Genomic DNA, 6,000 nt, shown 5'->3' with positions numbered 1-6,000 from the left:
GATAATATATCTGTTATTAATGATTTATGGGACACAGCCACCTTTTTCCTGTTTTAAAATTGTTGTATGAATAGAACCGATGGAATAAAAAAGAAAACCCATATTTTGCACAGCAGTTTTTGATTCCCCTCATGATACAGGACCAATTACATGAAGCGATGAAAGATATAAATATTTATGAAAAATTAAGGTGTTGAAAAGCATATTTAATTGGGTAGATCATGCACAGATTTGCACATCAAAATCTAATATAAAGCATGTGTAGAGAAATTATACATAGGAATATCTGGGAAGCCATTCATAGGAGTGAAAGCAAGGCAAGCCACTCTGGGAAGCAAGCCTGTCATAGCTAAAAAATATGTCCACAGCCTGTAAGCATTTTTGAAATTGTTTGTTCCAGGTAGACAAAAAAGGGGTTAATAACCAGGTGCTGCCTGTTTTAAGAATCTCATGAGTATCAACTCTTAACTTTCAACAGATGATCTAAATGCAGCTTCCAGTAGCATCCATTTGGGATATCTCCTCAACTTAGTGCAGTCTGACAGCATGAAAAAAAAAAAGGCTTGAAAGTGTTTGCATTTTCTTCACACTTGCTGAGCAAACTGACAAAACATTAAGCATCACGAGTGTTAACACTATTTGTTTACGATGAAATAGTAGGTTTTGCTGCAAGAGCAGAAAACCGCAGTAGTGAAATATCACATGGTGCAGCTAGAGAAACTCTTGGGAGACTTACAAAAAAGCTAACAAGACAGGAATCATCAGAGGAAAGATTTGTCAGCCAGCTGCTTACTTCTAAATTTGTGATGTATGTTTAATATCTCAATTTCCCTTTTGTAAAACTGGGGACTTGCACACATCTGCTGAAATGTGCTCTCATGTTGTTGTCCAAAACATCATTGCATATAAGAAAAAGAGTTTAACATAAAAATTGAGAGCATTGCCTCCAGTTTTCTGGGTGATACTTCAGCCATGGATCCACATGGCTGGAAACAAAATAGAAAAATGGGAATACCTGCTTTCTACAGAAACAAAGAAGAATAAAATTCTTAAAACCCTTTGCAATTTGTATAAACAAAGATGTTTTGAGACATTGTTTTTGTATAAGCATACTATCCCTAATATGTTAGTCACAATCCACAAAAGTGAACTTTCCATCTCTTTAAAATATTTTTTGTCAGCAATTCTCAACCATTTAGTCTCCTTTGTTGTGAAGAACAGAAGGATATAATCCGGTATGAAGATAGCTGAGATTTATTTAGCATCCATGGTCAAGCAGGGGATTTATCTGAAGAAGTATTTCCTTGGAATCCTTCCCCTCAAAACCTAAAGCCTCTCAAAATCTTGACATCATATATACATGCACTATAAAGATAAACTTGTTTGGAGCTCATGAAATTTTCACAGAATAGTTAAAATTACACAGATGTACAGTTGAAAATTATGTCTTGTTTAATTGTGTGCCTGGAGATGGATTTTTGGGTACTGACATTTGAAAATGTTGGCCTTTGCATAGAAATTATTCCATGATAAATCTGTTCAATTAACAAAATTTTATGTCCAAATATCTGTCACAGATAACAGAACCAGCAATGATGCTATTACTCAAATTCAAGTTATTTCTAATATTTTGTGAGTTTCTTAGTGTTTTGTAGGCAGTCTGTGGTAATGGGCTACAGCTGTGCAGGACAGGTGAATAAAATTGCAGGTAAGGAGCCAGGGAGTGCCCAGGTGTGCTGGGCAAGCACACAGGGCCCAGAGGCACACAGGGGCAGTGCATCAACAGGAGGGGATGAAAGGCTGGGCTGAAGGACAAGGGAGCAGAGCCTGCAGCCTCCTCAAGTGCCCTGGTGTGACTCTGAGTGGGTTGGAGCTTCCTGATGTTTTGTGGTGACACTCTGGCCATCGTGGTCCCCACTGCAGCCTGTGCTGTGACAGGATTTGGATTTTCTTCCCCAGTAATCAAGGTGGGCACGAGAGGCTCTTTTTCCAATGCACTTGATCAAAAGAATAAGTAAAAGTGCTAGGAGCTCCTAGCAATTCTGCAGATGTAATAAATGTCTTGTCTAAGGAAGGCTAAGCTAGATCTTCAGCCTTTTTCTCCTATGAAAGTTGAATAGTGATGAAGGGGTTTTAGCTGTACTGGAATTGAAAAACAATGGAGATACAAAAGGTGTTCTGAAGTTGTTTTCATTTTTCCAATGGAAATTCTAAATTTTTGAGGTATTTTTATGTAGTCTTGTTTTCAATTCTTCTTCACTCAACATTTGTTTTTCTTCTTTTACTGAGATGGTTGTAAGGCCAGAAGAGTATTTATGAGAGGTGGGAATGGAAAATGTGAACAGAGGAAAGTAGGTTAGCTAATTTTTTTATTTGTTTTATTAAGTGAACTGCTAATGAAACTACTGGCAAATATCTCCATTTTGCAAAAATACACTATTGAAAAGCATATTTTTTGTACTTTCACAGGGAGTATTTAACTGTATTACAGGTGTAGTGTCAGAGTTGGGAAACAGTATCCTACTTATACATTTATGCACTTGAACATGACCTGGGAGGGTGGGAAAGAGCAAGTACAAATTGAAACATGAGATATTCCAATTGTGGTCTGGGGAAAGCCCTTTTCACCTTTGTGCACTGGAGTAGTAGAAGAGGTTGCCCAAGAGACTTGTATATTCTCCATCTTTAGGGATTTTTCAAGACATGACTGCTTCAAGTCTGGAGCAGCTGTGTCACATCACATAGGTGACCCTGCTCTGAGCCAGAGTTTGGACTAGATGAACTGCCAAAATCCCTTCCAGAGTTTTCCCATGTTTTACAGATTCTCCATTCAAGCTTTTGTTGTCTAAATATCCACAATCCTTCGAATATTTTTTTTTTTTAATCTCAAATTATCAATACACAACCTGGACTGTGCATACCCAAGAATTGAAAATGGAATGGATCTGACTGCTGGCTACAAAACCAGCAGTGAATATCAGTGCTAGAGCACAGGCTGTGATGTGACTCAGCCAAGGAATGGATCTCTCATCTGGCAGCCTGATGGTTGATGTACATGGAGCCTAAATCACACAGGGACAGCATATGTAAGAAATGTGTGTATAAAGGAAAGCTTTAGCTGAAGGATGGCCATCTCCTCTGCTTTTGTTGTCAGTCAAAGAGCTCTGCTTTCTGCCAGAGGCTGGAGAGTACTGCAGGCAGCTGTGCTGAGCTAAAACTGATCTTCGTGGTTGTGCCTCAAGCCTGTAACCTCTGACTTTCTAGCACCTGTAAGGTCCTTGCCTCTTTAACCTCATTCATTGTTTCCTTTATTGAGCAAGCTCTCTGTGGAATGGCACTGTGTGAAGGTACCCACAGATATAAATAGTTTACACAGAAGCGAGACATTTGAATTGATCCCTCATGAATATTTAATAGTGATAAAATTTGTCAGATTAATACAATTCAGGTTGAAAAGTCAGAGTTGAAAAAAGTTATTTTTAACTCGCTGTGAAAAAAGCATGGATTGATTTTTGTCCACCTATTAAACTGACTCCTAATAAAATGCAGAGATATTTTCAAGAAATTCCGGAAGCAGAATGTATTAAGAAAGCAATTCTGTTTTCCCAGATGAAGTAACAGTTTTGGCTGCCACAGCTGTGAAATGTCTCTGTGACTGTGTATGCACAAAAGCTAAGATGAACAAAGAAAGTTAAGTCCATACACTCCTGACAAATCCTTGCACTTGCTGTGTTCCATAAATAAAACTCCCGCAGAAGATACATTCAAGGCAGTAGTTCATTTCATGACAACATTTTTAATCTATTTCTTCTGTGAACTTTTTCGGAGTTGTTGCAGTTATTTTCTTTTAAATGAGAAGGGGATACCATATTTAATTTCCTCCTCTCTACAGATCAATAATTTGATATTATTCTTGACATTGGGTAGGGTGGATTTTTTTTATACCTCCCACACTTAATTTTAAGTTGCTTTCATTGTAATAAAATAAAATCTAAAAGCATAAACCAGTGCATTTTGAACATAAATGTATGAAAAATATGATTAAATCGTTAACCACCTCTTCTGGCCAAGTATAGAAGACTCAAATTAAAGGTGAAATTGAACTCGCTAAATGTTTTTCATATTTCAAAGTTCAGTTCTATATCCCAAAACCAAAGTAAGCCACCTACACTTGTACGTGTTTGTCTTGCACTACACAACATTAAAAAGAGAGAATTTTATTATCTCGATATTTATTATGGAAATGTAGATTTGATTCTTATCTTTCGGCTTTCTATGTCCTTTGGGAAATATTCTTTCCACTTGGTGATAGATGGGAGAATTGTATTAATAGAAATAAGATTTAGCTAAGTTATTAAAATTCTCTGAATCTTAAGTTAGGACTCCAAGTAATGCAGCAACATTGCTTGCAGCAACAAGTAAGGCCTCTTTCCATTTTCAGTCCATAGAGATTTTGATGTAAAGGAAAATATTTACCTGGTGAACTGGGAAAGGGCTGCAGGTTAAACATTCTATTCAAATACGTTGAACTCTCTGTTTGGAATTTTTTATCAGTTCAAGAAAGAACTATTGCTCTCTGTTTCTTTGGGGTTTTTCCCTCCTCCCAGCTACTCATATCTTTGAAGTCCCATTATTTTATCATTTAGTTGTAGAGGTGTCTTACTCAGGTTTGCTCCAATTGTATTTAATGTAGCAATTCCACTGTAAAGTGGACTTTACAGACAGGACACTCTTTTCCCCCCCAACATATTCTTTGTGTTACTAAAACCAAAAACTGCTGAAGAAATCAAATTTGCACCTTCAGAGTTGTAGAATACACATCTTAATTTTCCTCTTCTTCAGTGCACTGGATGCTCCCTGCATGGAGAATGTTTCTCCTCTTGGCATAAGAAAAAGGCTGTTGTTCTTCTCAGAGCATCAGAAGGATTTGTTTCTTTGCCTTCTATTTCTATCACATGTGAAAAAAAATCTATTTTAGCTGCTTCTGGAAGCATTTCATTTTGGTAAGTTTGAATGTGCCTCACCTAGTTTGCTTACTTCCCCATCATCCCAATGTTTTCAAAATAAATTTAGATGAAACTGGAGGTAATAAATTGCTTGAAATCACCCTGTGCAGCTAGCAGTATGGTGTGCCTTATATAAGAAACTTTTGATATTGTGATCTCATATTTGACATTTCCAGAGATAGAAGTAATCTCCATCCTGTCCTTGCACATAGAGGATTCTACATGAAATTGAAGCTGGTTTCCATAACTCAGGGAACTGATGTTTGGGGATCTTCCCTACTCTGCTCTTTCCTGATGGGAGGTGAAAATACAGCAAAAAATGAATCAGACACAAAAGGAAACTTCACTGTCTGTTTATTCTTCCCACTTTCACCTCCTAAGTGAGTGGAAATGATGAAAATCTATGAGCTCTTGTCAGTCTGAAATTGGAGAAGTTAATTCTTCCCTGAACCCCATCTGTCATAGCCTGACATTTGTTTATCTGAAGCCAAGCTTTGATGCCATGTCTGTGTGATGAAATATCTTTGTGGTGGACAACAGCTTCTCACCTAAGCCAAGGCCAGAACTGGAACACAGTATATTGCAAGACCTGGACCATCAAATCAAGACCCTTCTTATTGAAAATTCTTGCATAATCTGCCTGCATTAAGTTAATGGAACCCCATTTTAAAATAAATATTGTTGTTCCCACTGAGGATCTTTTCCAGATCCTTACTCCTTTGATGCATAGGAAGCTTCTTTTAGACTTATTTATGGACAGCTCTTGCATATTTCTTCTGTTGACACATTGACCTTTCACACAGCCTTTTCCCTGACTGCTTTCTTCCTCTGGTATGTTTGTAGCAAGCAAATTATTTCTTTCCTTGGCTTCTCCCTCTTCCCAAAGAGGGAAATAATATTCATTGGAAAATGAAGCCATATTGGTCTTATTTTTCCTTTAATTATTCTATCAGTTCTTCTGTTTCCTTGCTCTGTTAAATTCATGATGGATAAA

This window comes from Lonchura striata, chromosome 5 (assembly GCF_050655825.1).
Source record: "Lonchura striata isolate lonStrDom1 chromosome 5, ASM5065582v1, whole genome shotgun sequence".
In the NCBI taxonomy this organism is placed as follows: domain Eukaryota; kingdom Metazoa; phylum Chordata; class Aves; order Passeriformes; family Estrildidae; genus Lonchura; species Lonchura striata.
This window is presented reverse-complemented; position numbering follows the sequence as displayed.